Source organism: Gossypium raimondii, chromosome 13 (genome assembly GCF_025698545.1).
Source record: "Gossypium raimondii isolate GPD5lz chromosome 13, ASM2569854v1, whole genome shotgun sequence".
In the NCBI taxonomy this organism is placed as follows: domain Eukaryota; kingdom Viridiplantae; phylum Streptophyta; class Magnoliopsida; order Malvales; family Malvaceae; genus Gossypium; species Gossypium raimondii.
In genome coordinates, this window is record NC_068577.1 from 5658144 (window position 1) to 5675950 (window position 17807).

General features: G+C 34.9%; 1 non-coding gene across 1 annotated transcript; it reads right to left on the minus strand.

Moving 5' to 3' along the window:
* Positions 1-6536: 6536 nt before the first annotated feature.
* On the minus strand, positions 6537-6643 carry LOC128036414 (small nucleolar RNA R71). Its single transcript, XR_008193211.1, has one exon. It is a non-coding gene; the product is annotated as a small nucleolar RNA R71 (small nucleolar RNA).
* Positions 6644-17807: the final 11164 nt, after the last annotated feature.

The following is a 17807-nucleotide window of genomic DNA, read 5'->3' on the forward strand; positions in this document are numbered from 1 at the left end:
CATGGACCATAATCACTAAAATCTTAACCCCAAAATGTAAACTCAAGCCCATAACCTTGAACACTAAACTCTAAACCATAAACCCTAAACTAGAACATATAACCTTAAACAATAAACTATAAAATCTAAACTTTAAACCTAAAACTTAAACCCTAAACCTTTAAATTATAAACCCTAAACCTAGAATCTCAAACCATAAACCATAAACATAGAAGCCTAATCACTAAACCTTAAAGCCATAACCCTAAATATTAAACCATAAACACTAAACCCTAAATCCTAAGCCCAAACCTTAAACTCAAACCCATCACCCTAAACCCCTTTAACCATAAACCCAAACTCTAAACTAGTAAACCATAACCACAAAACCTTAACTTTAAACTCAAATCTTAAACCTTAAATCCCAAACCTTAAACTTTAGGATCCAAGGTTTGAGTTTAAGGTTTGAGATTTTGGGTTCGGGGTTCAAGGTAAAATAATCACTAAAATTATGTGTTATGACTTGGAAAAATTGCACAAAAAAGTACTATTTTTTTAGAAATTGGTTGCACAAAAAAAAATAACTTATAGAAAAAAATAGAATGATTAAAATTTACAAAAGAAAAGAAGATGCTTGTTTATAATTTAAAAATTAATTATTTCTTTAATTTAATTAAATTTTAATTAAGTTAGAGAAGATATTAGATATAGATGAGTGTCTAATAATACTTTGTTATATTTAAAATTGTATGACATGCCACTATTTTATTGGTGCCTAAAAGCTATACTTTTTAGGATCATCCTAATATATATTATTGCTTATGAAAATATATTATATTAAATCATAATGAAAATAATTACATTATAAATAAGTTGCCATATACCAATGCATACTTTTACCAAAGATCCAATTCTGCAAGTATAAATAGATCTATATTAATGTTTTCTTAAACTGGACTGATGATCGAACCAATTAGACTACCATTTCGTTAGTTCGATCGGTTCAATCGGTCCGATTAAAAAATGATTAAAAATTAAAAATTTAATTTTTTAAACTTCAATTCGACTAGTTTTTTAGCTAGTTCAATTGGTTCGTATCAGTTCCCGATCTAACCGGTTTAAAGCCACTCTCTGAATCGATCTCCTGATCGATTCCCAGTCTAATCGATCAGTTCGGTTCAAACAACACTGGTTTATACCAATATGAACCTATATCAATACATCTTGTTACTATTGGTATAGAAGCATCTATAATGACAAATCAAATTTAATAATTGAGTAAAATTTTCGGAAGAAACAAGTTAACAATTTATTTTAATTTTGAGATATGGATTAAAAAGTTAAATAAAATCAGATATATATAAAAATCAGTGGATCCCATACGAAGAAAAACCCACTAATCTTATCCTATTTGTTGTTTCTAATTAATATTATTTTGGTTTAAGGTAAACCTGCCAATTTTGACTTAATTCAAAAAATATTAATCCGATGAATTTGATCCTATTTGATTTGTGTTAGAATCATAAATAATATCTAATATAAAATTAGAACTGTAAATCAGGATCTGTCATGTCAAATCATCAAGAATAAATCAAGAACAAAACTAAATGAGGAAGCATACCTGAATTCATCGATTTCTTAAAATCTACGGATCTTGGGGATTTGATATTCCAAATTAGCACACAAGTAATCTTGAGAAGGTGGCTCTTTCTTTTCTAAAGATGGGAACTAGAAAAGTTATCTTGTGTGTAATTTGGGGACCATAGCCCTAATATATAATTTTGACACATTTTCCCTAATTTCTAATCAACCCATCATTAATTAGAAATTAGTTACAAAAGTATCTATACATATTTGACCCATACTTTATTTAATAATTAAAGCCCAATAAACCTTAACCAAATTAGATCACTTTTGATTTGGGCTAACCTGTTATGATAGTAAATAATAACATGTAATTACCCTTATTATATATGTGATGTCTATATTTTCCAACAATCTCCCACTTGGACCACATATATATACTAATTACTCTATAATTACATGCCATTATATAACCTTATGTGATCAAAACGTTACTATCATATCCAAATGGTATTCCGAACAATTTCCTCCATTAATTATGTTAACATAGAACCAAGGCGACTTTCGTTACATATATCGTAATTAAATCCATCCCTGATCACATATATTAACACAACCAAATGACATAGATCAAATATGGATGTGTAGCATGGAAATTACATGCAATATGATCTAAACATGTCTATTTCCAACTGGTCCTCGTTAACCTTAGTGAGATCAAACTTTACCAAAATCAAAGTGTGAATAAACCAAATAAACTTTATTTCTGCAAAAAATAAACTTAATATCCGTAAACTGAAATAACTGAAAATGTGTCTATAACACAAAAGCATTTAAAAGTACAAACTCTCACTAAAATAGAATATTCTTAAATGACATTACACCCATATGAGCAGTGTGCTATTATAAAACCTTAGGTGTAGTCCCTTAGTAAGCGGATTCAAAATCATGGGGTTTGTACTTTTACTTTTATAGGCACGTAACCACTTTGAACTTTTACTTTAACAACCAGGAACTTAAAGTCTATGTGTTTTGACTTTGATGTGCTCCTATTGCTATTGGAATAAAAGGCTGCAACTTGTTTTCACAATTTGCACATTAGTGACAAAATCTTTTACCTATATTCCATCAAAATTGAAGTCTGTATACCTGATGATCTCTAACTAATTAGACCTCTTATATGTGAGCATGTAATATTTTGTTCTCTGAAAATACCTTATAAACCTCTTGGATGCTATCCAATAGTCCAAACCACGGTTGCTTAAAATATCTGCCTAACATCCCAACAGTGTACACAATATTCCAATGTATACAAACTTGAACATATATTAGACTTCCCACTGCTAAAATATAAAAAATCTTATGCATTTTTGTAATCTCAAAATCATTCTTAGGGCATTGATTGAGACTATACTTATTATTGACAAGAAGTATGTCATTAACATATAAAACCAAATATAGAACCTTACTCCCACTAAACTTATAGTATATACAATTATTGACAAAATTCATCTCTAAACTGAATGAGATAATCATTTGGTAAAATTTGTAATACTATTGACGGGATGTCTGCTTAAGCAGATAGGTAAAGTTCTTTAATTTGCAAATCATTAACTTTGCATCATTAGACACAAAGTTTTCTAGTTGCACCATATAAATGAATGATCAATGTTACCATTGAGAAACCATTAACTTAATATTCATCTGATGCAGCTTAAGTTTAAAATATTCCATTAAATCTATTATAATCCTTTCTCTAGTGGACCTTTTTAATGACATTCATTCTTGAGGTTGTTGAGTTTGTTTTTTGGAACAATTACTTCATCTTGAATATGGAGTTGTTCAACATTGTCTTGTTGAGGTTCTAGATTCACTTCTTGTTTATTGATAGGTATGAGAACTTGAGCATCGTCAAAAGTGATAGTAGTAACTGAGTTAGAATCTAATTCCTCCTTAAAAGTAATGTCTCTAACTTTATTTCTCCCTCCAAACTCAACATCTTAAAAAAATGTTACAGTTATTGTCTAAAAAATATTCCTTATTGTGGGATCATAAAACTCATAGCCCCTAAATTGCTCAAAATAACCAATAAAGTAGTTGTTTACTATTTTGGAGTCCAATTTCTTTTCATGTGGCCTATAAGGCCTTAGATTAAGTGGACATCCCTAAATGTGAAAGTGCTTTAGACTAGGTTTTCGAATTTTCCAAAGCTCATAAGGTGTTTCTACAACTACTTTAATGGGTATTCTATTCAAAATGTAAGTTGTTGTCTTTAGAGGCACTGACCAAATGAGCACTTTCACACTTATCATGTTTCAACCTTTCTTCCTTTTACACACAATAAGAAATGAGCTCATTTAGAATCTATTTCTCCTATTGATAGATGTAACCAATTTTAAATTGGTTAAACTGTGCAGGTAGTGATACCAAAACTATAAGAACAAGCAATTCCTCAGAAAGCTCGATCTTAAGTGCCTTAAGTTTTGAGGCAACATGAAATATCTCCATAATGTACTCCCCTATGTTTCCTTGACCCTCATACTTCATAGACATCAAAGAATTCAGAAATGATGTTATCTCAACCTTATTATTTTTAGCAAAACGTTTCTCAATTTCGTCAAGTAAACACTTTGCCTGAGTAATCTTTTCAGATTCTGTGCCCCTAAAGGCTTCCAGAATGCTGTGTTTCATGATCATTAGGCTCATGCAATTTGAATGATCCCACCTCTCAAAATATCTTTTTACCATTAGGGGTGTTTCTCGTAGTGCGAAGACCTCTCAAAATCTCTTTTACCATCAGGGGTGTTTTCCGCAGTGCGATGTGCAGGTTGTTCTTCCCTTAGTGCAAGACCTATGTCCATACAACCAAGCACTATAGGTAAGTGCCTTTTCCATTCGTTAAAATTAGTCTAAACATGGGTATAGAATTCATAGATATTGTGGCTGCAAAAGATAAACTAGTTGAATCCAGAACAAAATAGATAAAAAACAAGTTCACATTAATATTCATAAGTAAACAATAAATTCAAAATAATTGATAAGTTATAAAAGTAACATATTTTAGTCACATTTTTAATGTATTTTTGGATGATTAATTATGCAAATTAGTGAATTTGGTGTTCCTAATCCTTTAAGTTCATGTTTCTATACTTAAGAGAGTAATTGGGAGTGGAAAGAGCAAAAAATGAGCCAAAGTCGGACAAATAGAGCTATTTTCAGGAGCCACACGGCGTAGGCATTTCCACACGGGCTGGACACATGCCTATGTGATAGCCCGTGTCGATTTCGCATCCTAGTTCCCAAATACGCGAAAAAACCCAATTTTTAGGCTTTCTAAGCATTCTAAAGTCTATAAATACCCATTAGAAGAAGACATAAGGGGGAAATCAGAGAAGATTAGAGAAAACACTCGAAGAACACCATCGGAATCAACTCGAAAGTGAATCTCCATTAAGATCAAAGATCTCATTTTAATTTCTTTCAAAGTTTTATTGAGTTTCTTTATATATTGTGGTTATTCTGACTTTGAGATGTTTCTATTCAGGATTATGAACTAAATTCCCTAGATACCTAGGGAAGATGAAATCTATGATGAATACTTGATTCTTGTTCTCAATTATGTATTCTTATTTCTTATTTTATTATTTCTGGGATATTAATTCATGTTTAATGTTCTTATTTCAGTGGATGAAAAGTCCCTATTTAAGAGTAGATCTAGCATAATTGAGTGGAGTTGCATGCAATCCTAGAAATAAAACGACTTAAATTTACCGGATTAGAGTCAAATCTAATAAAGGAATCCATAGATCGAGTTAATGCAATGATAGGGGTTTTAATTTGAAGGAGATTTCAAATAATCAAACTAGAGTTAGTTGTTCTTACTTTCGAAAGAGATATTAACATAATTTAGGGATTTCTATGGATTAAGGCTTAAGTGAATAAATCGTTTAATTTAGATTCATAATAAAAGGTGAAGTCTAGGTGCATTCTTTCCTGGGTATTGTCTATCTCGTTGGTTAATATTCGGTTATTTCCTCGATTCATTCTCTACTGCGTTCTTAGATAAATTAGTTTAGTAATTTTAGATTAAAACACAATCACTCTGATTTTTTGGTTAAATAATAAGAAGAAGGAAATTACTAGTACTTTTAGTCCTCGTGGATACAATATTCTCTACTCACCATAGCTATACTATTGTTCGATATGTGCACTTGCCTTTTTCGTATTTATAGTTAGTTTAGTGATCATCAAGTTTTTTTGGCATCGTTGCCAAGGACTAAAATATTAAGAACACTTGATTTTTAATAATTTAGTGATTTATTTTTATTTTATTTTATTTTTGTTTTTAGTTTAGTTTTTACATTCTAATTTTTCTTTTATTTTCTTCTTGAAGGTTCTTTTAGTTTATGATTAGAAGAAACTTGTCAGGACCATTACTATTTGATAGTGAAATTGAAAGTACTAATCGCAGAAACCGTAGAGACGCAAGGTAGAGTCGAGAAAATTTAGTAGACGAAAAAGAGGAAATTATTATTACTGTAGAGATGAGTGGTAACCATAATAATCAGCTACCTCCTGCAGTTGTTGCAAATCCAGACCCTGTTTATTGTACTATGTACGATTATGCCAAGCCTACTCTGACTGGGGTTGAATCGAGTATTGTGAGAGCCACCATTACTGCAAATAATTTTAAGCTGAAGCCGAACACTCTTCAGATGATACAACGGTTTGTTCAGTTCGATGGTTTGTAAGACGAAGATCCAAACACTCATTTGACTAATCTCTTGAAAATCTGCAATACTTTCAAGATTAATGGAGCCACTGATGATGCCATTCGGTTACGGTTATTCTCTTTCTCGTTGAGAAACAAAGCTAAGCAGTGGTTGAAATCTTGACCACAAGGTTCCATTACTACATGGGTTCAAATGACCAAGAAGTTCCTTCTAAAGTACTTCCCACTGGATAAGACAACCAAGTTAACGAATGATATATTCTCTTTTGTGCATATCGATTTAGAAACGTTATATGATGCATGAGAGGGGTATAAGGACTTATTGAGACGGTGCCCTCACCATGGGTTACGTTTATAGTTACGGGTTCAAACCTTTTACAACGGTTTGAATCCCTCAACTAGATAGTTGATCGATGCAGCAGCCGATCGAACTCTTAATAATAAAACACCTGAAGCGACTTATGAATTTATTGAGGAGATGGCATTGAATAATTATTTGTGGCAAGTCATGAGGACGAAAGCAGCCAATGTTTTTAACTAAGATGCGGTCACCATGTTATCGAATCAAGTAGAACTATTAAATATAAAAATTAATGGAGGTGGAATTAATACTCCAGAATAGTTACCCTTTGGTTCTAGCATGAAGAATGAGCAAATAAATTATATGGGTAATGATTCTAGACCTCAAAATAACCCTTATAATAATAACTATAATGCAGATTAGAGGAACCACCCAAATTTCTCATGGGGTAGTCAAGGAAACTAAAGATCACAACCTTTTTCGGGATTTCAACAACCCTATCAGCAAAAGAAGAAACTAAACCTTGAAGAGATGTTAGCAAAATTTCTTTCGGTGTCAAAGACCCATCTTCAAAACACCGAGACGACTTTGAAAATCAACAAGTGTCAATTCATGGGCTCGAAAATCAGATTGGATAGCTAGCTAAATTAGTTTCATAACGGCAGCAAGGTAGTCTGCATAGTAACACCGAACCCAACCCAAAAGAGTATGTGAAAGCAGTTACATTAAGGAATGGGCAAGTGTTGGCTGAAACCGAAAAGAAGCTACAACAGGAACCTAATAAGGCAAATGGAGGGGGTAAAACCCGAAGAAATTCAAACACCGGTGCTTAAAGAATATAAAACTCCGATCCCATATCCAAAAAAGTTAAAGGAAGACTGCATGGATGAACAATTTGGTAAATTTCTTGAATTTTTCAAACAATTGCATATTAACTTACCTTTTGTTGAAGTTATCTTGTAAATGCCCACATACGCAAAATTTTTAAAGGAGCTATTAACAAATAAAAAAAAGTTTGAAGAGCTATCCACTGTGGAACTCAACGAGGAATGTTCGGTTATTCTCCAAAATAAACTGCCAACTAAGCTGAAACATCCAGGAAGTTTTACTATTCCTTATTTTATTGGTAGTTTAAACATTGAGAAAGCATTAGCTGATTTGGGTGCTAGCATTAATTTGATGCCTTATAAAATGTTCAAGCAACTTGGTCTTGGGGAACCAAAATCCACTAGGGTGAGTATTCAATTGGCTGATAGACCTGTTAAATATCCTAGGGGTATTATTAAAGATGTACTTGTAAAATTAGATAAATTCATATTCCCTGTTGATTTTGTTGTGCTTGACATGGATGAGGATGTTGAGGTGCCTCTAATTTTGGGTCGCCCCTTTTTAGCTACTGCTAGGGCTATCATTGATGTGGGTGATGGTAAACTTGTGCTTAGGGTAGGTGATGAGGAGATTTTTTTTAAAAAAAATCTATGATTTATGTGATTCTCTAGAAAAAGAAGATGATTCTTATTATTTTATTGACTCTATTGATCATGTTATTCAAGATTTATTACAGGAAATTGTTCATAGGGACACGTTGGAACTGTGTCTTGTTCAAGAAGAGGAGGTAGATGGAGATAATGCTGTAATAAGTAAGACAAAAATTGATTTAGACTCTAATGAGTCTTCACTGAGACAGATAAATTATGAGGACATTGAGGTAAGCAATGAATTAAAATTCAAACCTTTATTGAAGAACCTCCCAAATTGGAATTGAATCAATTACCAAATCACCTAGAATATGCATTTCTTGGAGACAATTCTACATTACCGGTGAGTATTGCTTCATATTTACAGCCAAATAAGAAAGATGAGTTATTACAAGTGCTGAAGGAACATAAAAAAGCTATAGCTCGGAAGATTTCTGACATTAGAGGAATCAATCCTTCTTTTTGCACCCATAAAATTTTAATGGAAGATGAGTACAAACCATGTGTGCAAGCTCAAGTAAGGTTAAATCCTAACATGAAGGAAGTTGTTAAGGCTGAGGTAATTAAACTTCTAGATGCTGGAGTTATTTATCCTATTTATGATAGTACTTGGGTGAGTCCTGTGCAAGTTCTTCCTAAGAAATGAGGCATGACTGTTGTAGCCAACGACAAGAACAAGTTGATTCCAACGAGAACAGTCACGGGATGGAGAGTTTGTATTGACTATAGGAAGTTAAACGATGCCACGAGGAAAGATCATTTTCCTCTACCATTCATAGATCAAATGTTAGAGAGTTTATCTGGTCACATGTATTATTGCTTCATAGATGGACTCTCTGGCTACTTTTAAATTCTGATAGCTCCCGATGACTAAGAAAAAATGACCTTAACATGTCTATATAGTACGTTTGCTTATCAAAGAATGCCTTTTAGATTGTGTAATGCTCCTGCTACTTTTAAGTGTTGCATGTTAGCCATCTTTGATGAACTTGTTAAAGACATTATAGATGTATTTATGGATGACTTCTCAGTATTCAGTAATTTTTTCCTTCTTTGTCTTAAAAATTTAAAACGAGTTTTAATGAGATGTGAGGAAACAAAACTTGTACCTAATTGGGAAAAAGTCAGTTCATGGTTCGAGAAAAGATTGTGTTGGGCCATAAAAATTCTAGTAAAGAGATTGAAGTTGATAGAGCGAAAATTGAAACCATTGAAAAATTGCCTCCCCTTAGTTCAGTTAAGGCTATTAGAAGCTTTTTAGGACATGTTGGGTTCTATAGAAGGTTTATTAAAGTTTTTTCTAAAATAGCTAAGCCTTTAACTAATTTGCTAGAAAAAGATGTGCCATTCAAATTTAGTCAGGAATGTTAAAAGCATTTAATACTCTTAAGGGAAAGTTAATTAATGCCCTAATTATGGTTACACCTGATTGGAATTTTCCCTTTGAAATAATGTGTGATACGAGTGATTTTGCAGTAGGTGCAGTTCTTGGATAGCGAAGAGACAAGCATTTTCAGCCAATTTATTATGCTAGCAAGACTTTGACAGATGCATAAGAAAATTACACTACTACAGAAAAAGAATTGCTAGCTGTAGTTTTTGCATTCGATAAATATAGACCATACTTAATATTATCTAAGGTTGTTATTTACACTGATCATTTAGCTCTTCGCTATCTTTTAACTAAATCGGATGCAAAACCTCAACTTATAAAGTGGATTCTATTATTGCAGGAGTTCGATTTGAAAATCCAGGATAATAAGGGAGCTGAAAATCTTGCAGCATATCACCTTTCCAGATTAGAAAATCCACATCTCAAGGAGCTTAATGAGAATGAGATAAATGACTTGTTTCCTGAGGAACAACTCTTGGTTATAACTGATTCTGGATTCCCTTGGTTTATGGATATCGGGAATTACTTGGTTGCTAACATCCTACCAAAAAGGTTGACACATCATCAAAAGAAGTGATTCTTTGCCGATGTGAAAAATTATTTTTGGGGAGACCCTTTTCATTTTCGTGTATGTGTAGATCAAGTAATTCAGAGTTGTGTTACAAAATCAGAAGCGAGTAAGATCTTGGAATGCTATCACTCAAGATCGACACTGAATCAGATTTTTATTGGCCCACACTGTTTAAGGATGCTAACAGGTATGTTACTTCTTGTGATATATGCCATAGAATAGGTAATATTTCTAAACGTGATGAAAATGCCTCAAACTTATATGCTTTCATATGAAATTTTTGACGTCTGGGGCATTGACGTCATGGGCCCATTTCCTAGGTCTTTTGATAATAAATACATTCTGGTAGCAGTTGATTATATGTCAAAATGGGTAGAAGCCCAAGCTTTACCTACTAATAATGCTAGAGGGGTAGTTTGATTTCTTAAGAAGTTCCTTTCTTGGTTTGGAACACCTAGAGCGATTATTAGTGATAGGGGTACACATTTTTGTAACACTCAATTTGATAAAGTCTTTAAGAAGTATGGAGTGCATCATAGAACAACTACCCCTTATCACCCTCAAACTAGTGGGCAAGTTGAAGTTGCGAATCGTGAACTCAAACGCATCTTAGAAAAAACTGTAGAGTCAAATAGAAAGAATTGGGCGTTAAAAGTGGATGACACTTTATGGGTTTGTAGGATTGCATATAAAACACACATAGGAACATCTCCTTACAGACTTGTATATTAAAAGAGTTGTCATTTTCCGCTTGAACTCAAGTACAAAGCATTCTGGGCAATAAAATTTCTAAACTACGATTTTAAACTTGTAGGTGAGAAGAGATTGATGCAGCTAAATGAATTAGACGAATGGCGAGCTAATGTTTAGGAGAACTTGAGACTATATAAAGAAGTGACAAAGTGACTCCACGATGCTCGTTTGAAGTAGCCCAAACAATTCACAGTGGGGGATCTTGTCCTTTTATACAATTCAAAGCTCAAGTTGTTTCCCGAAAAGCTAAAATCACGATGGTCAGGTCCATTCGTAGTACAAACCATTTTCCCATATGGCACGATAGAGGTAATCCATCCGGCATATAGCAAATTCAAGGTAAATAGACATTGAATCAAAGTTTATAGTGGTGACGATTTTAAAAATGAAAGAGAAGAGCTTTGGCTCCGTGAACCATCGTAATCGTGTACAAAGGTAAATCGAGCTTAGACTCTAAATAACGCTTCTCGGGAGGCAACCCAAATGACTAATTTTTTTTACTTCTTTTAATTCCATTGCATGATTATTTAAAATATTAAATTAAAAAAATATGTTTTTGATCCACACGGCTTGGACACACGGGCGTGTCCTTGGCCGTGCACATCAGGGAGCAATCGACAATGAGTTACACGGCCTGATGACATGGCCATGTGACCCACATGGCCTGGAGACACAGGCGTGTCCTTGGCCGTGTGGAACCTAGGACTTATTTTTAAAAAAAAGAATTTGATAGCCCTAGGCTGTGTGAATCCTGAAGCTAATTTTTTCAATTTTATTTCCAGTCAGAGAGTTACACAGGTAAGAGACACGACTATGTGCGAGCGAGACCCGACCGAGCCAGTGTGGCCTCTCACACGGGTATGGGAGAAGCGAAGGAGATCACACACAGCTGTGCGACACGATTGTGTGGCACACACGGCCTGGACACACGGGCGTGTCCGAGGCTGTGTGAAGACTGGGCTCATATTTTCAAGCGTACACGGGCTGGGAAGATCCACACGGGCGTGTGGCCCAACACGAGCCTCACACGACCGTGTCACCCTTAAAGCCCTAACCCCTTTTTCCTTTTGTTTGTCTTCTTCTTCTCCCAATAACAAACCTTAGCCGCCGCTCCTCAACATCCCAATGCCACCAACCGCCGTTCACCTCATCCTTTTCGGCCACCATTATCGCCCCCAACTTTCACGTACATCCCCTCACGCTAGCAATCTCCCATCTCGCATCCCCGAACAACCACGAACCACACCTGATCCCAGCCTCGCCGCATGACCCTCCCATTTTTCTCCCACCTCCTCTACCGTTCGCACCTTTCCCCTCCAAAGCCTCATCTCCATTTCTTCCTATCGTCACACCCACCTTCACCTCGTTTTATCTTTCCCATTCTCCTTTTTCGCATCAGCCTCGCATCGCTGACCAGCCTGCCCAATCACCCACTATCGCGTACACCATTGCCATCCTCCAAGCCTCACCGTTTGACATTTGCCCTTTTCTTTTTATTTATTTATTATTTATTTATTTATCTTATTCTTACTTTTAGTATTTATTCATTTACTATTATTTTTATTATTATTACTATTTTTTATTTTTATTATTTTTTAGTTTTTTATTACTTAGCATTTTTTTTCTCACTGACATTGATTATTCTTATTATTATTAGTCTTAGTAGTCTCCATTATTTGATTTAATTATTTCGTTTGTTGTTTGTCCTATTAGTTTTTTCTTCTTGTTCCTATTATTTTTAATTTATTTTTAGTAATCGTTAGTATTTTTATTTTTGATTCTTGGTTTTTATGTAATATTTATTCATTGAATTGTGGACATTGAATTTGATTCTTATTGTGTGGATTATTGGAGTATTCCTATTGAATAAATTGTTCTGAAGATGATATATGGTTATTCTATTTTCTTTCAGGAACATAATAAGGAACACACGAAGCAAGTCTAAGGTCACCGTCCCCGCTTTGAAAAAGTAGAAGACCCTTGGCGCGACCTCCTTCTCGAGCGCTTCCGCCGAGGCCCACCATCCATATCTCTACTTTTCTCAAGGTACCTAGGAGGATTTATATTAGCTTCTTCGACTGTGACCACTCGGTTTAGGCCGCTATATTGATTGGGCCGCTTTGGAGCAGGTCTAGCTGATCATGTTTGCGCCATCATTGCTACAATCCTGTGAGACCGATTTTTCTCTATCGTTGATCCCACATACATGGAGCTAAATTTGGAGTTCTATTCTACATTTATCCTTCAGCAGGTGATGACGACCCATGACGAGCCGGGCAGCATCACTTTCAGACTCGGTGGCATAGCATGATATATGAGTGTCCCAAAGTTTGTCGGTACTTTGTGACTATACACTGAAGAGTTCATGAGTGTTGGGAGCTTTCTCCGCTTACACCAACACATCCACTACTCGCCATCTCTTTGTTGGGTAGACCTCACGGCGAGTATGAGACCATATGACGCGAGTCGCTCGAAGGCGACTTCTCTTCCTCCGGCCTGACGATATATTTTTGCTGTAACAGCCCGTTTTTAGTGAAATTAGAACAGTGATTTTGGGACCACAAATCCGAGCCAGAAAGAAAATTTTATTATAATATTATTACATGGACTGCATTATGATAGGAAAAACGTATAAAAATTTCGATGAGAAAATTTTACCAATTTCATGTTTAATTGTTAAAAAGGACCAAATTGCATAAAACACAAAAGTTGAATTCTAGTAGCTAGAAGGATTGAATAACTATGAAATTCAAAAATTAAGGTTCTTATATGGCAATTAGACCATTAAATGTAGTTAGTAGATAAGCATGCTTAGTCATCAATGGAAAATTAAATAAAGAAAAGGATGAAATTGGAAAAAAAAAGATGATAGCATGATAAATAATAAAATAAAAGAAAATATCATTTTATCATCATCTTCCCCAATTTACTTTTATGGAAACCATAGCTAAGAGAAAGTGAGTTCAAGCAAAATTTTTGACTCAATTAGATCCGAAAAGATCAAATAAGGAGTTAGATCGAGGAAAAGAAAAAGTGTCGAATTAGTAGAAAATCATAAACGAGCAAGTGACGAGGTAAGTTCGTGTAACTAATTTGTGGTATATGTTTGAATTGAATGTTGTATATATGTGAATTGTATAAATTCTATGAAAATATGAAATTGATCACATGTTCGATAATGCCCGATAAGTAATAAGTCTCATTTGAATAAATGAAATTCAATTGATGTAGGATTTCCATATTGGTTGTGGTCTTGCATATGTCACAGGCACACCATAGCTCAAAAGAGCATCTTATTATAAGCCCTCTCGAGCATCCTGTTACATGGTTCTTGCGAGCATCCCGCTCGGTATTGATCTTGCATGTGTTGCGGACATACCGCAGCTCTTTGTGAGCATCCTGTTATATGATTGGTATTGATCCTGTGTATATTGCGGACATACCACAGCTCTTTATGAGCGTTCCAATATAAGGCTCTTATGAGCTTCCTAATATGGCTCGCTTGAACTTCCTCATATATAACTATCTGGAGCTTCCTGATAATAGCTCTCCAGAGTTACCTGTTAAGCTCACATGAGCTTTCTGTTTCAAACTCTTATGAGTTTCCTGTTATAACCGGATAAACTCCCTATTACATGGCTCACATGATCATCCTGTTATATGGCTCGAGAGAGTGCTTATTGATTATGTACTTTAATCAGTACCCCTGGATATGAATTGACGGATTACAGTTATGTACACTTTGAGTGTACTACATATGTATTCATTGGTATTTCAGAAAAATTCAATAGCCAAAGTTATGACATGGTTAAATTGTAATTGAGATGATTTGTCATGGAAATGTATATGTTATGTGGAAATATGACATGGAAAACAAATGTATATGAAAGTTATTACACGATGAGCTCATTCATGTTCTTGGTTTTTATGTGAATTACTTAACTAACATGATTAGTGAAATTGTGTGTTTTAGGCTTTAAGCCAAATTGCTTGGATGCCAATTATATGTTTATTTTAATTAAAATAAATTGTAAGTTAATTCCAGTTATACGAACTTACTATGCATTTATGCTTACTTTGTTTTATTTTCTCTGTTTTATAGTACTCGAAATCTCATGAAGGTTGGAACTTGGTCGGAGACACATCACACTATCCCTCAGACTTCTCGGTATCTAAAGCAATCTAGCTTTTGGTATAATGGCATGTATAAGCTAAGTTAGGCTTAATGATGAAATATTCTGGTTGTAACTAGCCATTGGAATGGCTAGTGTAAGGCATATTTTAATGTAATTATATAAAGCCTTATCAAGTTTGGTGTGTGATAAAATGGTGATATGATGGGAAGTATACAAATCTATTGATGAATGATTTAGAATTAGCATAATTGATAAAGTATGCTTATAAGTATAAATATGTTTTTGGTAAGTTTAAAACACTTGCATATATGACATAATATATCATGCATAAAACTTGGTATGGGCATTGATTTGAGGGTTATGAAGTGGCTTGTGAATGTGTTTGGATGATGTTGTAGGTGAAAGGTAAATTGGGTGAGAAAAGTGGCCTGAAAAAGGCCTATTTTTCGTCCACACGGGCAGAGACACGGGTGTGTGTCTCAACTGTGTGCGATACATGGCCATGCGCATGGGTGTGTGGTTTGGCCGTGTGTCCTCTGCACCTAATTTTCAAAAATTAAAATGTCCACACGGCCTACCACACGGGCGTGTGGCTGGCCGTGTGACCCAAGTTAGAGAGTTACACGAGTATGGGCATGAACTGGGACATGACCGTGTGCCTCACATTGGATGCCCACACAGGCGAGTCACTTGCTCACACGGCTTGGCCACACGAGCATGTGTCCCCTGCACCTAAGGAAAAATTTGAAATTTCGCTAAAAATTCTTTGAGTACCCGATCTAGTCATGACTTGTTTCCAATGCATAATTTGGGTCTCGATGGCCCATATAAGGGACATTATGATTGATTAGGTTAGATTTCAGATATGAATAGTAAATGATATGATTGGATTATATTTGATGTGTAAGCTCTGATAATGCTCTATAACCCTATTTCAGCTACGGATATGGGTTAGGGGTGTTACATTTATTGGTATCAGAGCTACGATTTAGCCGATTCTTAAACTAACGGAGCAAATATGAGTTTAGCTATACATGCCATTATATAATTTATGATAGTGTGATATTTTCTGACCATTTTAAACATGTTTTTCATATAGTAATATCGTCCAACCGAGCTGAATCCAAGGAAGCTGAGAGTAATGCTCAAGCTTCAGTACATAGAGCAACATCTAGTAGTAGAAGGCCCGTATCTCAGGACCGAGGTGTGGAGGCTAAAGACGCCTTCTTTGAAATGATGAATGAATGGTTCACAGAATTTTTAAGAACAAATCCTACTGTACAGGAACCTCCCCCTCTTGTTTCTCAACCGGTTCTTGATATACCACAGGGCACTGAACTTATTAGAACTGGTAAGCCTTCGGTAGATAAAATTCAGAAATATGGGGCAAAAGAATTTAGGGCCACTGCTGAAGATGATCCAGAAAGGGCTAAATTTTGGTTAGAAAACACCATCAGGGTTCTGGATGAATTATCTTGCACACTTGCCGAATGTTTGAAATGTGCTATATCTTTGCTAAAAGATTCGGCTTATCAGTGGTGGAATACTCTGGTTTCTATTGTATCGAGGGAGAGTGTTACATGAGAGTTTTTCCAAACATAATTCAAAAAGAAATATATAAGCCAGAGATTTCTTGATCAGAAAAGGAAAGAATTTTTAGAACTCAAACAGGGGAATATGACTGTATCTGAGTACGAGCGAGAATTTGTCAGATTAAGCAAATATTCTCGACTGAAGTTGCCATGTGTAAACATTTCGAAGAAGGATTAAATGAAGACATCAAGTTGTAAGTTGGGATTTTGGAATTAAAAGAATTCATTGTACTGGTTGATTGAGCACATAAAGCTGAAGAATTAAGTAAAGAAAAGAGGCAAGTAGAGATGGAAGCCTAGACTTCGAGTAAAAGATTTATGAGAAAGTCACAACCGTTGGATTCAAAGAAATCAAAGAAATATCACGATCATTCTACCACACCTGTTGAGGTATTCTAGAAGAGATCGAAGTGCTCAACGCTCTAATCTGAGATCTCTGGTCCCATCAGTAGCAAGTACAAGAAGTGTCGGAAACCTCAAACCCAGATTTAAATATTGTAATAAGTTTTATTTTGGTGAATGTCGCATGAAAATTGGAGCGTGTTTTAGATGCAGTTCTCTTGATCACTATCTCAGAGATTGCCCGGAAAGACTTGAAAAGATACTATTCAGACTTCAAGGCTGAGTAACCCCGCCTTGAGAGGTAGACCACCCCGTAACCCCAGTAATATGAGTGATAACCGAGGTACAAGAAAAGATTCAACTGTCAAACCTGAACCACGAGCACTAGTAGGAACATATATTATTTGTGCTAGAGAGGATGCCTTTGTACCAGACGTTATTACTGGTACTTTTTCTCTTTTAATTACTGATATTACTGCTTTGATTGACCCTAGTTCAACACATTCATACATTTGCACGAATTTAGCATTTATTAAAAATTTTTCTGTTGAATCCACTAAATTTGTAGTAAAAGTTTACAATTCCCCTAGGCCCGTATGTGATGGTGGATAAAGTTTGTAAAAATTATCCGTTAATGATACAGGGTTATTATTTCTCGACTGATTTGATGTTACTGCCAATTGATGAATTCGATGTGAGTCTGGAAATGGACTGGCTAACTCAGCATGATGCAGTAGTAAATTGTAAAAAGAAATATATTGTGTTAAAATGTCAAAATGGTGAATTGCTCCGTATTGAATATGATAAACTGGATGAGTTGTCTAATGTGATATCAGCCATGTCAGCACAGAAATACATCAGGAAAGGGTATGATTCCTATTTTGTATATGTATTTGACACTAAAGTATCCGAATTAAAGATTAAGCTAGTGTCGATTGTTTGTGAA